The sequence below is a fragment of the Chiloscyllium plagiosum genome, chromosome 20 (genome assembly GCF_004010195.1).
Source record: "Chiloscyllium plagiosum isolate BGI_BamShark_2017 chromosome 20, ASM401019v2, whole genome shotgun sequence".
In the NCBI taxonomy this organism is placed as follows: Eukaryota; Metazoa; Chordata; class Chondrichthyes; order Orectolobiformes; family Hemiscylliidae; genus Chiloscyllium; species Chiloscyllium plagiosum.
Window position 1 is genome coordinate 6,606,598 of NC_057729.1, and position 22,813 is coordinate 6,629,410.

General features: G+C 40.6%; 1 protein-coding gene across 1 annotated transcript in view; it reads right to left on the minus strand.

The window, feature by feature from the left end:
* LOC122560006 (cadherin-22-like) overlaps positions 1-18,798 on the minus strand; it is an 837,716-nt gene extending 818,918 nt beyond the window's left edge. Inside the window, exon 1 of the mRNA XM_043710157.1 lies at positions 18,602-18,798. The gene's annotated coding sequence lies outside the window, so the exon portion shown is untranslated. The remainder of the gene's footprint in view (positions 1-18,601) is intronic.
* Between the last annotated feature and the right edge of the window lie 4,015 nt (positions 18,799-22,813).

Consider the following 22,813-nt stretch of genomic DNA (forward strand, 5'->3'; position numbering starts at 1 on the left):
AAAGATTTGTGCACTTTGTGTCTTTCACTGTGTCTCACACCTATACACACACACCATGGGTGCTGGGGATAAAATAAGCACTACCGCACTTAGGTGGTAGTGTGGGGGTTAATTAAAAAAAAAGAAAAGAAAACAAAAAAAAGAGAAAAAAAACAGTAGTGTTGTGGAGTGCATTATTTCTCCCCCCAACTCTATTTTGATTTAGTCACTACCCTCCCCTTCACTGTTTTGATCACACAGCACTGCCCTTTGATGTGAAGGGCGGTGTTTGTCACTGGCCACCCGGGTGTTTTCCTATCTTCCTGGTGGTGGAATTTGAATAAAGATTCGTGCACTTTGTGTCTTTCACTGTGTCTCACACGTATACACACACACCATGGGTGCTGGGGAAAAAATAAGCACTACCGCACTTAGGTGGTAGTGTGGGGGTTAAATTATAAAAAAAAAGAAAAAAGAAGAAAAAAAAGAAGATAAAAAGCTTCAATACGAAAAAAATAAATAAACAGTAGTGTTCACCAACACCCTGGAGTTGTTCAGGGAGAGGCGGGCGCCGCAGGGAGTGGAGTGCATCATTTCTCCCTCCAACTCTATTTTGATTTAGTCTCTACCCTCCCCCTCACTGTTTTGATCACACAGCACTGCCCTTTGATGTGAAGGGCAGTGTTTGTCACTGGCCACCCGGGTGTTTTCCTATCTTCCTGGTGGTGGAATTTGAATAAAGATTCGTGCACTTTGTGTCTTTCACTGTGTCTCACGCCTGCACACACACACCATGGGTGCTGGGGCAAAAACAAGCACTACCGCACTTCGGTGGTAAAAGAAAGAAAAAATAAATAAACAGGAATATTGGGGATCTGGGGTGGAGGGTGTTGCATGCAGCAGTCCCCTGCAACCGCAGGTTGCGATGGTTCACGGACTCCCAGCCCAACTGCTTGTTCTGTGGCGCTGTGGAGTCCGTGGACCACGTGTATATTGGGTGTGGGCATTTGCACTCCAATAAAAAATTAAAAAATAAAAAAAAATAAACAGTAGTGTTGTGGAGTGCATTATTTCTCCCTCCAACTCTATTTTGATTTAGTCGCTACCCTCCCCCTCACTGTTTTGATCACACAGCACTGCCCTTTGATGTGAAGGGCAGTGTTTGTCACTGGCCACCCGGGTGTTTTCCTATCTTCCTGGTGGTGGAATTTGAATAAAGATTCGTGCACTTTGTGTCTTTCACTGTGTCTCACACCTTTACACACACACCATGGGTGCTGGGGAAAAAATAAGCACTACCGCACTTAGGTGGTAGTGTGGGGGAAGGGAAAAAAAAGAAAAGAAAAAAAAACAGTAGTGTTCACCAACGCCCTGGAGTTGTTCAGGGAGAGGTGGGTGCTGCAGGGAGTGGAGTGCATCATTTCTCCCTCCAACTCCATTTTGATTTAGTCCCTCCCCTCCCTTTCACTGTTTTGATCACAGTGTCTTTCACTGTGTCTCACACCTGCACACACACACCATGGGTGCTGGGGAAAAAAATAAGCGCTACCGCACTTAGGTGGTAGTGTGGGGGTTAAATTATAAAGAAAAAGAACAAAGAAGAAAAAAAGAAGATAAAAAGCTTCAATACGAAAAAAAACAGTAGTGTTCACCAACACACTGGAGTTGTTCAGGGAGAGGTGAGCGCCGCAGGGAGTGGAGTGCATCATTTCTCCCTCCAACTCTATTTTGATTTAGTCCCTACCCTCCCACTCACTGTTTTGATCACACAGCACTGCCCTTTGATGTGAAGGGCAGTGTTTGGCACTGGCCACCCGGGTGTTTTCCTAACTTTCTGGTGGTGGAATTTGAATAAAGATTCGTCCACTTTGTGTCTTTCACTGTGTCTCACACCTATACACACACACCATGGGTGCTGGGGATAAAATAAGCACTACCGCACTTAGGTGGTAGTGTGGGGGTTAAATTATAAAAAGAAAAAAAAAGATAAAGAGAAGTGTCAAGGCACTGCAAAAAAAAGAAAAAAAAACAGTGCATAAAAAAAATAAACAGTAGTGTACCGCAGTTGGACGGTAGTGTGGGGGTAATATAATAAGAAAAAAAAGAAAAAAAGGAGTCTCCACCTGCACACACACGACATGGAAAAGAAATAAACAGTAGAGTCAGAGATCCTGTTCAGTCTGACGGCTGTCTCTGAGGGAGCTGGATCAGTGTCAAGGACTCTCCACGTGTAAATACAGGGGGACTTGGTGACGGGATAGAGGCTTCTGTGGAGTTATTTCACCCTCCAAGCCACTCATCGTCCCGACTTAGAAATATATTGCCAAACTCTCACCATGGCTGGGTCAAATTCCTGGAACTCTCTCCCTAATGACATTGAGAGTGTATCTACTGCAAATGGATTGCAGCAGTTCAGGAAGGCAGCTCACCACCATCTTATCAAGGGCAAATATAGGTAGGCAATAAATGCTACTCACAGCCAGGACTGGATATGAAAAAATACAGATCCTCAACCACATCAATGTTGATTCCCAAAAATAAAATTCATCAGTCAACAAATGCACACAAATAGAATAACAAATTTGTCTCTGAAGTGAGCTGCAATAACTTCTAACTCTTCCAAGCACTGTGCATTTGCGATAATTATGTTTGAGATACACGACTATGCATTTTCACCTATTCATCTGTACATCGAACATTGCTTCATAGTTTGGTTCCTTACACTGGCACTTGACAAAGCAGCATTGCTGCTTTTAAAAATATCAAAGTAACAGTTTGCATTCAAAGTATGTTGATTAAAAGAACATCACCTGCACATTGCCTGAGTTTATATTTTTACATCCAAGTTCCTGGTGCTGATTTTACAAAGTAGACAGCACTAATTATACCTTTAAATCGTACAAATTACAGGCTGGCTAATTAAAAGTATTCTATATATTGCTTCATTGAAGTTTAAATTGAGTAGGTACAGTACTCACAATGTGTTTTGTTTGTCAGTTCATCATTAATATTTTCACATGATTTGACAGGAAACTTTCCAAGATTACCCATTCAGCAAGAAAAAAATCGGTTTGAAAAGAAAAAGTCTGCTTTAAATTAAGTGTCAAAGACTTCAAGCTCCTCGGCAGGCTGGCATCCAAGCACTGACCCTTCCTAATAATAAACTACTTACATGAATTGCAGAATCCATGCCCTCCCCCACCCACATCCCTTACTGTCTCACTTTTCCGCCGCCTAAAGAAGTATTCCATTGTCCAATAAATATGTTTCGTTGCCACAGGAATCAGAGGGAGTCGATGCATAAACTTGGCATTGTTGTCTGTGCCCTTCTAGCCACTGGTCAAACTTCAAATCCCACATGCCTCAGAGAGGTTGATAGCAACTCTGAACAGGTTGACTTCGGGTGGCATGGTGACTCAGTGGTTAGCACTGCTGCCTCACAGCACCAGAGTCCCAGGTTCAATTCCAGGGTGACTGTGTGGAGTTTGCACATTCTACCTGTGTCTGTGTGGGTTTCCTCCGGGTGCGCTGGTTTCCTCCCACAATCCACAGATGTGTAGGCCAGGTGAATTGGCCATGCTAAATTGCCTATAGTGTTAGGTGCATTAGTCAGAGGGAAATGGGTCTGGGTGGGTTACTCTTCAGCAGGTTGGTGTGGACCTGTTGGGCCAAAGGGCCTGTTTCCACACTGTAGGGAATCTCATTATAAATGACAAAGAAGGCCATGAGGTAATGTTTGAGTGGAGGCTGTGTGAACCTCTCCTATCAGGTATTAACCAATTCTAATTCAATCTTCCTCCAGTCCCAACTCCAAGCTTGAATTGCTGTTTGCCATTGTGTCTGATGACAGCAGAGTTAGATTGTCTGGTGTACAGTTTGGTTAAGCCAGGAGGAAGGATCATCTAACATTCCCAGGCCACAGGACTAATTTGATGGGTTAAAATGTCTGTTACTTTTTGAGATTAACTAAAGGTAAAATGATTGAATCAGTCAATGTGTGATCTCAGCGTGAAATTATATTTGGGTTGTGTCCAAATAGGTATTGCTTTATTTCATGTATACAGCAGCGACTGAGAGATTTGCACAATTAGAGGGTGTGAGGATGTACACTTGCACCCATGTAAATATGTAAATTTATACGTCCAAATCCCCAGGAATCCAATTGGAATCAGATATAGCAATATGGAATTGTCATTTTTCACATAAAGGGTTAGAAAAAAAAGGCAATGCATACATTTTTATATTCTATTCCCTGAAAAATCTGAATGTGTACTCACTGTCACACATGAAAGAATTCATACTCAATACACATCTTGGGAAATTTCCTATAATACTCTTCCTAAATTATATCAGTAGTAATATGAATTCTCCCCCTTCCATCTTTGACACCTTTCCACGCAAAAGCATTCCCTCCAACACAATTTGATCAAACCCAAAGTGATCTACTACTACAGATGAGAAATAATCTTAGAAATAATTGAGTTTCTGTGCAGTCAAATGAAGCCAAAACGCACAAAACAATTTGTCAAATGATCTGACCACTTAATCAACTGTTAGTTAACATCTCAACTCGGCAATCTTAAAAAGAACTTGGGCTAAGTTATGTCTCTGCACATAGGTTTGATTATTCTACCGACCTACAATTGAAGTCTATAGCTCGTCATGAATCATGCCAAATGCTTTGTCGCCCTAATAAATAAACCAACTGATATATTTCTCATTGGCATTCATAGCATAGAAAGAGGCCATTCAGCTCATCATGTACCAGTCAACATAGATCTGACTACACTAATCCCACCACCTTCAAGCTTCTCTGCAAGCCACTCACCATCCTGATTTGGAAATATGTAGCCATTCTTTCACTGTCACTGTATCACAATTCTGGAATTCCTTCCCCAGTGGCACTATGGTTCAAACCACAACACATGAACTGCAGCTGTTCAAGAAGGCAGCTCACCACCACCTTTTCAAGGGCAACTTGGGATGGGCAATAAATGCTGGCCAGCAGTGACACCCACATCCCACAAAAATGAATAAAATAAAAAAAAACCTACTGTGCACCTCTCTTGTACAATAACATGCTTCCTACAATATAGTGACCTGTATTGTACACAATACTCCGATTATGACCTAACCAGTGTTTTATTCAGTTCCAGCATAACCTCTCCACTCTTGTATTCCATGCCCCTACTAACAAAGGCAACTATGACCCATATGCCTTCTCAAGCACTGCATCTACCTACATACATACATAGAGAAATAATAAATTCTATACAGTCTTTCTGTATCTTATGCTTATAGTTTGGTAAATGTTTCTGCTTTGGGTGTAATTAGTGACCTGGGCACTATACTGTCAGAGATCTCTGGATATGCACAATGAGGTCCCTCTGATTGTCAGTGTTCATTCATAGGATAGTATTTTGCCTTGTTTGTGCTTCTTAGACGCAGTAGCTCATATTTTTCCAGGTTGATTTCCAACTGCTCCCATTTTGTTCAGCTGACCAGTCTGTTGATATCTACCTGTAGTATATAGCTATTTATCACACAGCTTTCATGTCATCCTTAAACATCTGGAACAGTCTTCCAACTTTTAGGTCCAAATCAATAATATACACCATAAACAACAAGTGCCCCAGCACTGGGCCCTTTGGAACCTCACTCGAAACAGACATCCAATCTCAGAAACAATCCTTTACCATCACCCTCTGCTTCTTAACTCTCAACTAATTTTGGATCCAATATGTCACTTTGCCTTGGATCCCATGGGCTCTTAGTCTACCATGAGAGATGTTTAGCTTTGCTTGTAGACCACATCAAATACAGTACACTCATCATCAATCTTGGTTACCTCCTCAAAAGGTTCAATCAAATTTGTCAAATGTGACCTGTCCTTAACAAATACATGCTGACTATGTCTGAACAGTCCAAGTGCATACTTTGTTTTTATCCTTCAGAATTCTTTCTAACAGTATTTCTGTCAGTGAGCTTAGAGTTAGGGTTAGAGTTAGGGTTAGCCTGATGACCCATAGATTCACTTCCTCCAATTTTAGTAATGGAAACAATAAATTCTATCCAGTCTCTCTGTCTCATATGTTTACAGTTTGGTAGATGTTTCTGCTTTGAGAATAATTAGTGACCTGGGCACTATACTGTCAGCCATGCATAGTGTGTTTTCACTCCAAATTTCCAAACAATCATATCTGCAGATTAATGTCTATAAAGTCTGCTTGTAGCCTATTTTTGATAAAAAATTCATTTAAGAAAATGTTACAGTTTATACTAACATGGCTAAAAATATACTCAATTCCTGAATTCTACTTTTTAATCAGAGCATTCAGCCTACCATCTATGAATATGCCAATTTAAAATACATTAAAAAACTATTTAAAATCTTTGGAACATTCATATCATGTATAGCGAGGATTTTGTCTTGCATTCCCTGAGCAATGTTTCTGGTGCTATATTTCTCATGAATCAATGTAATTCCAAATTGTTTTATTTGCTTATGAGCAAGGTTTCATAGTTATAAAACATCAGTGTGTAATGTGGAAATATAATGCTATACAGATGATTAAAAAATAACCAGGAAGCACTATTAAAGATCTTTATAAACAATAGATCAAATGTGATGCCAGTAGGACACTGCAAGAATTCAATCTTTAAATAGCTTTTCACCGTATCTTTCAACTGCTATTTGAATTTACAGTCTACCCATTAAATATGAGTGTAACAAAATACCACTTATCATCTAACAAATGATTAATAATTCTTTGGATATGGGTATCAGACCAGCAGTTATGATTGGGCGGCAGTGGTTAGCACTGCTGCATCACAGCGCCAAAGACTTGGGTTCAATTCCCACCTCAGGCGACTGACTGTGGAGTTTGCACATTCTCTCCGTGTCTGCGTGGGTTTCCTCCAGATGCTCCGGTTTCCTCCCACAGTCACAAAGATGTGCAGGTCAGGTGAATTGGCCATGCTAAATTGGCCATAGTGTTAGGTAAGGGGTAAATGTAGGGGTATGGGTGGGTTACGCTTCGGCGGGTCGGTGTGGACTTGTTGGGCCGAAGGGCCTGTTTCCACACTGTAATGTAATCTAATCTAATCCCTTATTGCTCTTAAGAAGGTCCTGGTGAGCTGCCTTACTCAATGCAACTGAATTGCATGCTCAGCCATTGCAGAAGACCATTAAGAGTAGACCATATTAAAAATTTCAAGATACATGGGGATAATGAGAGGAAATGGCTTTGACAAGATCAGCCACGATCTAGTTTAACGAAAGAGCAAGCTTGAGGGGCTGAATGGTCTATTCCTGCTCTGATTTCCTGTACTTCTATGGCTGGAGGTCTGGATCAAATATTAGGGATTCTATGATAGTCCAGGCCAAGTAAGAGGAGCAAATGTTTTTTCTCTGAATTCCATTAGTGAACCTAGACAGATTTTTACAGTAATCTAACAGGTGATCAAAATTGTAACATCGGCAATAGCACAGATTGCAATACTCTAGCTGTGACCTAATGGATGCTTTATACAAATCTCACTGCTCTTATATTCAAAGTGTCATCCAATAGGAGAAAACAACCCGTGTGTCTCCCTAACACCTTATCTGGGTGTCTTAGTGGTTTTAGGAATTTATAAACGCTCCCAGTTTCTGTTCCTCTATATATAATAAGTCTCTCATTTTTTTGCCTCCCCCAAATATGTCACTCCTCACTTCTTCAGATTGAATCCAATATGTGCCACATTTTCGTGTACCTGACTAGTCCATCATCAATCTATGTTATTGCATCATACTGAGTGAGATAGTGGGGGATCCAGACGGATGACTAGTACCATAAGCAGAGGTTTGATATCAAAACTGTTCTCTTAGAACTAAATACTGTTGGAAATAGTCACCACTTGATACAATATTACTCCTAGGTTGAGTAAATTTGACTTTTTTATATTCAAGGAGAAGGTGAGGACTGCAGATGCTGGAGATCAGAGTCGAGACTGTGATGTTAGAAAAGCACAGCAGGTCAGGCAGCATCCGAGGAATCAATTCTCCAGCTCCTCGGATGCTGCCTGACCCACTGTGCTTTTCCAGCACCACACTCTCAACTACATTTTATATTCAATACTTTTTAAATGTATGCTTACTATCTGAATGGTGAAAGGCCTAAGTGGCTTGGGCTCCATTTATGCTCTATACCTATGTGTCTATGAGCATTTTAGAATCAGATTATTTTCCTTATTCACAAAATTACAATTGTTAACCAGCATAACCTTTGTTATCTTGTGATAAAGGAAATGGTTCCTGTCTATCAGCTCAGTCAAGGACCTTCTTAATTTTATACAATAGAATTTTATCCTATTCAATCTTGCCTCCAGGTTAAAATTCTTCCTTAGCCTATATCATTCACAGCGTAAAATATTCAAGCTTAAAACCTTCAATATTCTACTCCTTACCAACCTATCCTTTCCCTGCTCTGACCTCCCTCCCTCATCACATTTAAGGGTGCATATTGTATTCTCTTCATGACTAGGAGAAAGTGAGGATTGCAAATGCTGGAGGTCAGAGTCAAAAAGTGTGGTGGTGAAAAAGCACAGCAAGTCAGGCAGCATCCGAGGAACAGGAGAATCAACATTTTGGACATTTGACATTATGCCCAAAACATTGATTCTCCTGCGCCTCAGATGCTGCCTGACCTGCTGTACTTTTCCAGCACCACACTTTTCATCTTTTTATGACTATCAAGGTTTTGTAGGGGAAAAGAAAATGAGACAGAAAGGAGTTAGAAATTGAGATTAAAAAATCCGAGTTGAGATAAAATATATCATAGCCGTTTGGAAAGAGAAATGTAAAGCAATCAAGAACAGTGCACATGATGGAAAGATGCTAGAAGCTGGGCAAAGAATTCAAGCAGAAAGCTACTGGAGAGAACATTACAGAATTACAGCAGCAAATCTGTTTTTGAACTTCAGCAGTGCCACAGAGAGAAATGTGAATACATTGAGAGTTCAGAAAATATAATGAAGGGATGTTAAAGGGAGCAATTTTTTTTGAAAATGTGAATAAGATATAAATCCTCAAGAATTCAATGTGTTGGTACAGTTTTTGGAACTGGGAAATTACTGCCTAGAATTCTAATGAAAGTAAATCCACAAAAAGCTGAGAGTCACAAATAAAAATAGAAAATGATGGAAGTATGTGGCAGATGGCTCAGTAACTGAAAACAAAAGCAAGCTAATACTTCGGGATATAAAGGCTGGTGTATCCATATTGGGCCATTTAGAAAAGTTTCCCTTTTTAAGTGATACTGCTGGATGTTTTATTTGTTGGTATCCCTGATGCTTCTGTTGTAAAATTCAGCACCATTGCACTGAATGGCATTACACCCACATGAAGCTGCATCTGAGGCTCTAAACTCGATGCTTCTGTCACTCAGTGCCAGAGGGGAGTTTCTTCCTCATTGACCTGAACTAAAGTTGGTCTGGAGTCCCTCGAGGTGATAAGCACTGCCTCTGACAGTTTTGCCTTAAACTGCTACGCCATCTAGTGCCACTTCAGCAACAACCTAGACTTCTTGAATTCTCTTAATAGCTAGAGTTGCTGGATAAGATCAAAGAGATCAAGCAGGCTGTCAATTTTGAAATTGTTAATTTTTTACAAATTCATATTCAATTATTGATGAAGTGGGTCTGAGCGAATTGGGTTTTAGGACCATGAATTAAAAATCTTTAACATATTTGAATTTTGAACTTGTGGGGCTACATTCTGAAACGTATCAATTTGCTTTTATTCTAATTATTAATTTTGGCCATTAACAGTCTCTTCACTATTTTGCTTTCACACTTCTGAACTTTGGTCTTTATTTTCTTGTTCCTGCACTTGTGTTGTCCTCCTTCTGTGACAATGATGAGCAACTACGGAGAGGAGTTCCAGGCGAAGGTGCCAGTTTGAAGACTTACAATTGAGATTCAGTGCTTTTCAGGAGAAATGAAACTGGTTTAGATCCAAGATAAAGCTGCCATTTTGAAATAGACAATCAGACATGTTGTGATAGCAGCAAATGAATTGAACTGAATTGAATTAGCTTCATTGTCAAATGCACAGAATTGGATATTTAAAAACAAAACATTCACAGGATGTGGGCTTCATTGTCCTGGCCAGATTTGTTGCCCAGAGGGCAGTTAGGAGTCAACTGCTGTTGGAATGGACTCAAATGTAGACCAGATCAGGTTAGGATGTACATTAATGAACCAGTTGGGTTTTGAACAACAATTAACAATGGTTTAATGATCATTAGTGGACTCTTAATTCCAGATTGTTACTGAATTTAAACTCCTCCATCTGCTATGACAGAATTTGAACACAGATTATTATTTAGTTCTCATGATTAGATAGTATATTGACCAATACTAGGTCATGTTGTGTTTGTGATTATTCAGGTGATACCTCATTTCAATGAATATTTTTGACTTAAAATGTTTGTCTTGATGGGTATCAAAGCCAAGTTTCATTCCATTAATCCTCCCTCGATATGTTGATCTCACAAATAATATGGTATATCTCTGTCATGATATTTGCTACGATGTTCCAATACATGATGAAACTGCTGCTTATATCCCTGCAATCACTTCAGTGTCAAACACCAATAATGTGGTTATCAAACATTTAAACCCCTCTTCCAATAGTGTGTGAAGTGACAGTCAGATGTCAGTCTGTGTGGTTCCAAATAAAGGTTTCATCTTGAAGAAAGGTGACAGCAATGCTTTCAATGATGGAAAGTAGCAGAACATGCTAAAATAAATCCAGGGACTGAGGTAGTATTGCTGTAACTGAGCACAGTATTGAGTCGAAAAATTCTGAATTGTGCCCTCATTTGTGGCCATTACTGACTTCAGTGGGGGATTCAGTTGGCAATAACTGGATTGGCTTCAGTACTTCTCAATTGTTCAGATACCTTTGCTTCTGATTATGAACCATTGAACTTACTGTTACAAAATGCACATATAAATGTGATGTGTAAACTAATTCATATTGTCCATGAGACAAACACACCCCTGTTTCCTGAACCTTCCCCTCAATAAAATCATGATCACAACTCGCTGTTAAATCTGCCATTATCTTCCACCTTCAAGACCCTGTCTTGATGCTCTTTCTTCTTGAAATTAACCGCACTTCTCCAACTTGCATATCCTCTCAAAAGTCCTGTAAGACATCGTCTCCTTCTGAATCCTTGGTCATCTTTCTTATAATGGCATTGGCTCCTACACCAGCAGAGGCAATGTTGGCAAGGTAGGCACAGCGGTGAAGGATAAGGAACAGCGACTTTGACATTGGTTGAGTCCAGCGTAGACAGTGGCAAAACAGTGGCAGGAGGGTTATGGACTCTCTTTAAGCTATATCTTTTTATTTTTAATTGATATTCTTTAACTGTTCAAAAAGTACCAGTGACGATGGAAGCTTTCCATTGTAGTTTTACCGTCATTTCTGATATAAGGTGATAGTTCAGTTCCCGTGCAGCAGTCTTTAAACTAAAGGGGCCAGAAACGCATTATGGCCAATACAGGTAATTATATCCAATACAGGCATTCTACAAATAATGGTCTACATGCTTCAATCGCATTGTAGACAATTCGTGTTGAAGAAATGCACATTGTAGCAGAACCAATTGTACTGTATTTTTCACTGTAAAACACCCATGACAATAAAATCATTTGTTCATTATTCATTCAACTGCTTGATCGAACCTTGTTGATCAGGTTTCCACAGAGCCAGCACACTGGAGCAGCCACTTGTCAGTGTCAGTGTTACTTAAGAGAAGTCATCTCTCTACATCCACCCTGCAGCCTTACCATGTTTGACCACACCATCCTCTGCAAACTCCTTCTATTTTTCAGTTGAGTGGATCACCTCTCTCTGGATTCTGTTCCTATCCATCCAGTCACTGTTAACAGATCTCCATTAATGCTCATCTTTCATATCTAGAGCTTTCCAAGGATTTCTCCTCTTTCTCATCCATCTTCTGCTCCTGAGTAACATTATCTGAAAACACTGGTGCTACATTAATCCAAGGTGTTATTGTTATGGAGAGAATAGTACTCAGCTTCCTACTTGATTAGCCCACCAATGTTCTCAGTCTGAGAAAAGAGTGGCTAAGTTTCATATTCCAAATAGAGTCTGCACATTTAAGAAATGGAAGATGACAAACTTAAAAGGAAGAATCTGCTTCTACAGCAAAAAAACACTCATTGGAGCAGCCATGTTCAGAAACATGAAGAATATACATTGTAAATAAGAAGAGAAAGGGAAGTGCTTTGGCACCTAGATCATGAGCATAAAAATTTCTGCTGACTTTTGTAAAGTGCTTTAGCTGCACCATCATAATTTATGATGTCAGTGAACCCAAGGTTATTCTACTGTTTGGTTTATCTGAACACAAGATGTTAGAACCAACATGCTGAGCACATTGTACATCTTCAGATAAAAATGGAAGTGTTCTTTTTGTGATTACAACTTTCCAACATTTGATGCTTCCTGATTAACAAGCACTAAATGCAAGACAGTGTTTCTGCACCAGCACGCCAAAGAATGGAAAAGTTTGAGTTGTCTGTTTGCAAAGTGAATCTCATCTTGGTCTAACAAACACTTATGGAGCGAGGGGCTGGGGAAAGGAGCCACCTTTGCATCTCTGATGCATTTTCCACCTGGTATTTAGTGCATTAAGCAATAAGCTAGATAGAATAAGATTGAAATTTACAGTAGAGAATCAGGCCATTTGGTTCAATCGGTTTATATCAGTGATTATGGTCACCATGAATCTTCTCCCATCTTTACTTAACCCTAAAAACCAAGTCACAGAATCATAGAATTGTATAGCATTAAAGCAGACCCTTTGTTCAACTCATCCATGCTGACCAGATATCTTAAATTCTATTCTTTATCTCTTCATATAGTTCAAAGTTTGTGCGAAGATTTGTAGCTCGGGTGCTCGTTGTTGTGGTTCTGTTCGCCGAGCTGGAAGTTTTTGTTGCAAACATTTCGTCCCCTGGCTAGGCGACATCATCAGTGCTTGGGAACCTCCTGCGAAGCGCTTCTTTGATGTTTCCTCCAGTGTTTATAGTGGTCTGTCCCTGCCCTTCCGGTTGTCAACGTTTGCAACAAAAACTTCCAGCTCGGCGAACAGAACCACAACATCTTCATATAGTTAACTTCCCTTAAAATGCATCACTTTGTATTACCAAATTTTACATACTAGACAATCTCTGGTTATACAGGTTCTTCTGGATTCCTCACTGGTTTGATTAGTGACTATATTATGTTTCTGGTGCATGGCTTTATTTTTTCTACAAACACTGACAATACCTTTTTGAACTGATTGTCACTCATCGTGTTAGTTTCTTTCCAATTGGCAGCACTTTGGGGTTGCATTAACTTTGAAGTGAGAGAAAAGTGAAAATCTGGAATGTTGGCCATGGGGCTGAGCTACTGATAGTGGCAGTGCCTTTGAAGTGAGGAAAACTTCAAAGGTGCACAGTGAAATAAAAGATTCAATCACATTTCACATTGGTCATTATTACGTGCACCTTAATATAAAGGTTTCTTCAGTGTGACATCTTAGATACAATAAATCACTAAAAACCCATTCAACCTTCATAATTTCCCATCCCCACCCATGCAAGACATACTAGTTTGATTCATATTCTGTTTTTTAAACTAGTAAATTTGTTTCATATTCAATTCCCAGTATAAATAATATTATTGGTTAGGTGTATGGATATTAGTTTACTCAAGGACAAATACTAACAGAGCTGGGACTTTGTTCTTAATCAATATGAGAGTTGCTGACTTTGGGATATTAAAGAAATTGAGTCTTGTGTTTCTGCCTGATGTTAGTTGGCTGAAGAAGAGAAGAAGGTGTTTAGTCATGGTGCATTGGCCAACATGCTGTGGTTGACCAGTTGTCCCTTTCCCTTGCTCATCAATTTTCTATTACATGTTGGCACTCTTAACTGTGTTGATATCCAGCTCATAGGCCAGAACTTGGGACTGAGGGTAAATGATCCTGTTATTAGTTTGTGGTGTGGCTGACATAATCTGATACCAGTTCCTGGAGGCTGAGCATCCTGAATGTCATGCCAATCTGACACAATGGCATCAAGAAAGATTGCATGTACTTCTAAAGTTATGCCACTTGTATTGACTAAAGATAATCTGAATAAACAGCAAACTTCCCTCTATTAACCTATAGCATGCTGCTTTGTGCTTATGGTTATTGTGCCAAGCCCATGTAACTTTTTTTTAAAATAGGGTGAGGTTTATCTTATGGTCAACATAAAGAAAGAATTGATATTGTAAAATTAGATCTCAACATCCCTATGGCAAACTTACCTTATATTGCGAGCCCCCTAAGTTTGAGAACAGTTCCTTCCGTGCTGACGGGAATAATTTAAATTGGAAGTAGAAGTCAACAATACAACAAATATCTGATGGCAACAATTACTTCACCAACCTCTTTGAACCCAAAATAATAGTCTCCTACTTACTGCAAATGAGGTGACAGTGAAATGCAAGTCACAGTGCAAAAAACAGTTGAGCAATTTGAAGCATAAATGAAATCCTTTGCAAATTAGAATTCTACAATCTTTAGCATTGCTTTAACAACACTGCTTGCAAAATGACTACCATCACAGATCGAATTAACTAATATAGAGAACTTTTGCTAAGTGTAATCTTTTGTTGGTCTTCAGGGAGGCTCTTAAAATTGAAGCCGCTCAGTTTAAGGACAAAGAAATCATCAGGCACATTTTAATAGCATTTTCTTTTAGTTTACTGAGAATCTGACTACTGTACACCAACATGGCTAGAAAATGGCTCTGTTAAGTTATTTAAAGCACTTTTCTATAATTTAAAGTCAGGTTACTGGCAGATGGTGAACTAGACACAAATGCTTGTTTGTTGTGGTAAACCCATATTCAGCTGTACTAATTAAACTGCACCAAGTTGTTGCTTTTCAATATGTCAAAGAATACTTATAAAACATTTCTTTTTTAAAGAATAAAGATCTTCTAAAACATTTCTTGAATGTGCAAATTGTACACTTTTACTTTTGCCAACAAATGGATGAATTTGAAAGGAAAATTGAGAAAAAAAAAATCCCTTTTTAAAATGAATGAAATTTTGAACACATCTACTACTTACATCCAGAGCAGACATACATAAACTGAAGGGAGAACAAAAGTTCTATTACAACAAATTTAATGCCCATTCATAATGAATGTTTCAGTACTATTTGAAATGGATTATTCTCGTAAAATATTGTATTACCCTGTCGCTGTAGCAGGTTTGCTGGCCTCATTAAGAGTGCTGGTTAGTTTGGTCACGACCAGGCTTTAGCAAATCACTCTGTTACAAGAAGATGCTCTTAATTCCTTTGTGGACAATGGGGATGGCTAGCCAGGAAGAGGAAACAAGGTCTGAAGGTGATTTTAAAGTATTTCTGTGAGTTACAATGCACACAATAGGTGAATTAGGTTTGCAAAAATAAATGAAAAAGTAAGAAATTTGGGCAAAAACTGCTGAGCAAACACTATTAACATATTATGTGTTATTTTCATGAAAAATGGCTTGCCTTTATTTCTCTGTATATAATGAATGTGATACGACTGAAGTTACTTCTGGCATTCGAGCATCTATTATTGCTATTTAATATAGTTTGTTTCAGTGTTACAATGTGCATGCTGAAGTAACAGCTGGTACAAAGAGATTGCATCGCTCTAGACTTGTCAGCAGATGAATGATTAAGAGCATTCATTCCAGTTGAGCTATAGGAAACAGACAATGGCAATTTATTTTACAATAGTATGCAGTCACTTTCAGATCAGTCCCACAATTTCCAGAGGTAGATGGTCTACCTGCTTCCTTATATTTAAGTTTGAAAATTAACATGCAAACCTTTACTGTCTTTATTGTTTCCTGCAAATTAGCTTCATCATACAGTTTTTACTTTTTTCATTCAAGCAAACTGCAGGCCCCATTCTTTCTGTGACTGTTTGGGGTGAAGGGCATTTAACTCCTCTCTGTGAGAGGGTTCCATTCTACCACTCAAAGGAGATCACAATTTTAAATGCCTTCTTTCGTATGTCATTTGCTTATTTTTGGTGCTACCCCCTCCAATCCCCTAATCCTGTTTGTGCTAACTGCGGCTGAGGAAATGATAAAGTTCAGCCTTCAGACTACCAAAACGATAAGGCTTCCATTCCAATTCCTATGTCTTACCAAAAAAATACATTGAATAGTACAACAATGGACTTCCATCCCCAACCCCCTCTACTCAAACTATGCCAGTTTAACAATTTGATTTCTCTCTTCTAAACACAGAGCAGAGAATGAGCTGAGAACATTCTGTCTAGTGGGAAGTAAGTGTCTCCAGAATGGTTTTCAACTCAAACCATCGGATTGGGAGTCCTTAATGCAGTGCAGCTGAATCAAGAACCAAGGTACCTTTTCTTCACTGAGGAGTTGATGAATTATCTCTTCATTGAGGAGATTAGGTACCATCTCTTCTCTGAGGTACCCTCTATGCACTGAGAAACCATCCCTTCACTGAAGAATTGAGTTGCCATTTGCTCACTGAGGAACTGAGATCATCTCTACACTAAAGATCTATGGTATAATCTTTTCACTGAAGATCTGCACTTGTTTCTTCATTAAAGAGCTAAGATACCATCTTGACAAAGAGGAGCTTAGATACTATCGCTTCACAGAGGAGCTGAGGTACCAACATGGCTCCCATTGGATGAGAGCAGAGCTTCAATGCAGAGCTGATCGAAAATCCCTTGAGGTTGTCACCTCTTCACTGTGGAATTGTGGTACATTTTCTAATGTGGAGTTGAGAGCTTATCTCTTCAATAAGTAGCTCAGGTCCTATCCTTTCACCAAAAGGCTGGGGTACCATTTGTTCACTGAGGAACTCAGGTCCCACCTTGTTATTGAGGAGCTGAGGTATTGTCAATTCAATGAGGAGTCAGCAATATTCAGGCTGAAGTAAAGATAGCCCTTACCACCCAGTAAAGCAAGCTGTAACTATTCAAGATATCACCATACAGCAGCAAAAATTACAATTGATAAACAAAAACTGTTGAACCTCATAACTGAGCACAGAAAAAACTGATTCCTTTGAAAATGGTTTTCTTTTAAAAAGAACCGTTTTTGAAACAAAACCAAAATGCCTGCTTTCAGGTTTATGATACCAGGAAACCAATTTATAAGTAATTCTCCTACTCAGCTCCACATTTTAACCAAAAGACGCTCAGAAAAACAAAACATTTATTTCCAAGCTATGTGAAGTTGATGTATTTCGGCTGGGATACTTATGGATACATTCTGACCAGATTAGAATGAAGTCCCTTACCCCCACTGAGTACATCCCTTTGCACACAGATTTTCTGCTGCAGCATCTATCTTTTTTCAGTAATAATCAATTAATATATTGATACCTTTTTTAAAAAAAAAGAATTGGCAGGTAACCCAAGTTTTATGTGCTGGGCATGGATACCCCGTGCAGGTAAGAAGGTAGGGCGTGCATCATAACCCTTAGGAGGCATTTGCTGCATCTATGTAACATGAAATAAAAGATGCAGAACTCAACAGCTAATTACAAATGCAGGAGATTAAGAATTTGGTGTTGTTACTGACAGTTATCAATTAAGAAACCGAGCTGAAGCTCACTTATCAACCATGCACGTTTCTTCGCCTCTTAAACCTTTTCAAAGCATTTTAAAAATGTGCAATCGGGGATAATTTTTCATCAATCTGCTTACTATTTTGCTCGTGAAGAATTCTTACTTGTAAATGCTATCAGCACCCAGGACAGCACATTGTGAGCACATCACTAACACTCCGTTTCATTGCCACATACAGCCTCAATCTAAAAGTCATAGATCTTTCCCTCCGACACTTGCCTGCATACTAAACGGAATTTGTCAGAACGGACAGCTAACTAGTGGAAACACATGCGAATGTATTCTGTCTGCTACATTGGAAGGCTCAAGTCTTGTCAGGACCGGAGTTGTGATGCTAACTTGCCTGCCCAGAGACCCCGGGAAACCAGCTGAGCAGCTGAGTAGCTGATCTGAGTGGATTTTCGGACTAAACTGACCGCGAGAAAGTAGCGGACTTGGAAATGTTAAGACAGAAGGAAAGGTGCAAAGTTTAACAAATATCCCAATAAAGTAACGCTCGGTGATGTTTCTTTTTTTAACCCTTCAACTGAAACGGGCAACTCAACACAGAAATACCAAAACACAGTTTCTCAAATCTCGCCGCTGTCACAATGTTAGCCTTAACTTGAAGATAACGCTGGAGCGCACTTTACTGAATACTGGCTGCATTCGGAGTTGTCAGGTATCATAATCACAGCTTTCTACAGTTTCTATTCTGTCACAGGCATCAGTTTGTTAGCTCGTGTTCCAAGGGAATCTGTTGAAATACCTTATTTCCTTCCCCCATATCACTCGGACATAAAACCTGCAGTAAATACCCTGATTTAAAACAGTCTTGCATTTATTCACACCAAAACCTGGAGAAACCTTGTCCAGCCTCAATCCCTCGGTTAACAGCAATAGTCTAATTTACCTCTCTGCGCCAGCTGAGAGAGACAACCCGCTTGTCCTTCTGTCTTCCCACCCTAGTGGCTGGTGGTCTTGCTGGAGTAATCCCCCTACAACAGGAAAAAAAGGTTCCCCTCGTCAGCTGTGGTGCTAGCTCCAGTCCCTTCCTCGAACGCAGCGTGAAAGACTGCAGCTCCAGCCTCTTGCGCCGTGAAAGAGGAGGGGGATTGAGTCCAGGCGAACACTGACAGGAGCTTCGCTCGTAGCGAGATCTTGGATCCTTTCATTTCATCCCCTGGTGGCCATTCAGGGAATTAAAAAAAAAGAAGGAATCTCCTTTTAATGAAATGCTTAAGAAATGCAAGGGACCAGCCAGACGTTGCTCAAGCGGGGCGCTAGATGAAATGTTAACCCTTTCACCTCCGCTCTCAGGGTGGTGTGGGAATTGACCGGCCACCAACTGTGGAGTGGCGGCTCGGGTAATGCAAAAAGGGACTGCGAATTTTTGTTTTGCCTAAAGTTATCTCGCTTCACTTATTGCTGTTGAATATCATTAAGGTTTGGGGAGGGTACTTGTCCACACCAGTTCAGGTGGTAGGATTTCAAAGTGAGCTGTGGGGCTCTGCGAGCATTTCAAGCGGACAGATGGCAGAGCTGACCGACTGGCTGACTGAAGCTGCAGTTTACCTTGCTTTTATTAAAGCCAACCTGATCGCGTTCTGTGTCGAGAATTAACGTTTCTAGTCTAAATTCCACAGATCTGCTGCATTATTCCTCCTTGTTTGATTTACTGCCAGACTTCCAACATCTTCGTTGCTTTTAGCTGATCACATTCTGAAGGGGACCTGCTGGTCCAGCGGTATGGTCATTATCCACTCTGCCCTTTAAAATGTTGCTATTTTGACGCCACTGATTGATCACTGTTTTACTTTATATCATTTGTTTCCAATTTGATTGAAACAAGTGGGAGTACTGGTGGCAATCTGAATTCGGGAGTTTATTATTATGTTGCATGATCTGCTGGTAGTTGCTTCGTATCTAACACTACGTCCTGCACGTTAAGCCTGTGTGTTTACAAACTCGGTTTTATTATTAATCTGGCTGAACTAATCGGGCAGATATTGCACTAATCTGCCCAGGGTTTTGAGAGAACTCCTTCGTTTCTTAAATCTCAGATAAAACCAAACCACCGCAGAATCAGCAAAAAAAAATTCCTCTAATTAAACGCTGGGAAAATTGAAGATCTCAGGCTGGGCTAACCACTTTCTCCACTGTCGATCTATCTGTGCTTGTCGCCGTAATACCAATAGTAGGCACAGCCAGATCGGGGTGTCAACTGAGGCCCATAAATGGACAGGTAATTCCCACCGCAAGGCTTCAGCACCCTGCCGTTACAAAGTAATCAGTACTGGGAGACACTCATACCAAGTGGATCCAGGCCAGCAGGTGTCTCAGCCTGGACTGGCGGAAATTAGAGGGTAGGTCCAAGTGGGAGTGTCACTGTTAGCTCAATGGGCCGAATGGCCTGCGTCCACACTGAAGGGATTCTATCATTTCTATGATTAAAGTTGGAGGGTGCCTCCCCTGACCCTATTTGAGAGCCTCTCCTCAGAGGTCAAGCCACACCCCACCCCGCTCCACAGCTCCCCCCACCCCCTTTGATGATTTAGTTGGAGGTTGGGGGTAGTTTCAAGGAATTTGTTGCTTCAGTGTAAGGCAGCTCATTAATTTCAGTCCCTGCTCTGAACTCCATTCCTGAGACACCTGCTCCATCCCTCACCCTAAGAATGAGCCAAGGTTCAGCCAGTCTTGGTGTTGACACAGTGGCTCAGTGGTTAGCACTGCTGCCTCACAGCACCAGGGACCTGGGTTTGATTCCTGCCTCAGGTGACTATCTGTGTTGAGTTTGCACATTCTGTGTTCTGCGTGGGTTTCCTCTGGGTGCCCCGGCTTCCTCCCACAGTCCAAAGATGTGCAGGTCAGGTGAACTGGCCATGCTAAATTACTGGGCAAAAGTGAGGACTGCAGATGCTGGAAACCAGAGTTTAGATTAGAGTGGTGCTGGAAAAGCACAGCAGGTCAGGCAGCGTCTGAGGAGCAGGAAAATTGACATTTTGGGGAAAAGCCGTTCATCAGGAATGGAGGCAGGGAGCCTCCAGGGTGGAGCTTGTGGAGAGAGGAGGTGAACTTCTTCAAGGTAGGTATTCTTGCAAAAGGATTCGTAGTAGGTTAAAATCAATTAGGCAAAAGTGAGGACTGCAAATGCTGGAAACCAGAGTTAGATTAGAGTGGTGCTGGAAAAGCACAGCAGGTCAGGCAGCATCCGAGAAGCAGGAAAATTGACATTTTGGGCAAAAGCCCTTCATGCTAAATTACCCATAGTGTTAGGTGCACTAATCAGGGATATATGTAGGGATGGATTACCCTTCGGAGGGTCAGTGTGGATTAGTTGGGCCAAATGACCTGTTTCCACACTGTAGGTAACCTCATCTAGATGTTAAAACCAGGTTCTGATCACATCTTTGTCCTTTGATTAAGGCTGTCAATTTTCACTTCTCCAGACTGCCCCAATTCATCTGCTGCAAAAGTCCTCAAACGTGCCTTTGATCCTTTTAGACTTGGCTCTTTCAAAATCCTTGTGGTGAACCACATTCTAACTTTTGTAAAGAGGTTAACCAAAAATCCACTGCTTGACTTCTAGCTCACACTTGCTTCTTTTTTTCTCTGCCTCCCTTCCTTCATAGAACATAGAACATAGAACAATACAGCACAGAACAGGCGCTTCGGCCCACGATGTTGTGCCGAACATTTGTCCTAGCTTAAGCACCTATCCATGTACCTATCCAATTGCCGCTTAAAGGTCACCAAAGATTCTGACTCTACCACTCCCACAGGCAGCGCATTCCATGCCCCCACCACTCTCTGGGTAAAGAACCCACCCCTGACATCTCCCCTATACCTTCCACCCTTCACCGTAAATTTATGTCCCCTTGTAACACTCGGTTGTGCCCGGGGAAAAAGTTTCTGACTGTCTACTCTATCTATTCCTCTGATCATCTTATAAACCTCTATCAAGTCACCCCTCATCCTTCGCCGTCCAACAAGAAAAGGCCTTCCTTCTCTCCTTTCCTTCTTCCTTTCTTTTATTTTTTCTCTGTCTTTCGCTCTCTATTTTTCTCTTCTTTTCTCTCTCTTTCTTTCTTTCTCTCTTATTTTCTTTCTCATCCTCACTTCTTTCCCATGTAACTATTAAATTCCACTAGCACAACATTTTATTTGCCATCTAGCTCTCTGCGTGCTGGTGACAAATGAGTCAAACTCTAACGTGAATTTCCATCAGGACCTGAATTTTTCAGCCTGAGAGCTGGGGCCACTCCCTTCTCCAGATGGAGTAACAAACAGCAAAATAAAAACACAAATAAGAGAAAATTGAGATTGGATTGAGAGAAAATCAATTTAAGGGCAGGAAGGAGAAACAGATTGCAGAAAGGGAAGTGAAGGAAGAGGATAAATAAGAAAAGTCAAAGACTGGCAGAAAAAAGAGGAGACTGAGTCAGAAGTAAAGGGAGAGAGCAAGAGCAGTAAAGAGATATGAGTGAATAAAGAACAAAAGACAGTAATATATGGGAAGGAGGAGAAAGAGCAAGAAATGGGGCAGCATGGTGGCTCAGTGGTTAGCACTGCTGCCTCACAGTGCCAGGGATCCGAGTTGAATTCCACTTTCAGACTGTATGGAGTCTGCTTGGAGTTTGCACATTTCCCCCGTGTCTGCGTGGGTTTCCTCCGGGTGCTCCAGTTTCCTTCCACAATCCAAAGATGTGCAGGTTAGGTGAATTGACCATGCTAAATTGCCCATAGTGTTCAAGGATGTGTAGGTTGGGTGCATTAGTCAAGGGTAAATAGGGTAGGGGAATGGGTCTGGATGGGTTCATCTTCAGAGGGTCGATGTGACTTGTGCCTGTTTCCACACTGTAGGAATTCTAATTCTAATTCTAATAAAATGAAGGAAGAAAAAGAATTAAGATAAACTAAAGACAAGAGTGAGAATGATAGGTCGGCTATCTATAAAAACGATTGAGGAAAGATGACAGGAAGTGAATGAGGAATGAAGTTGGAATGTAATGGAGAACTGAACCAGATTATGTGAGAAATGGAGGAATGTGAATGAGTAAAAATAGAGAGTGAGCTCAATGCAAATGAGAGGACTTAGTGAAAAATGACGAAAGAGAGAGAGATG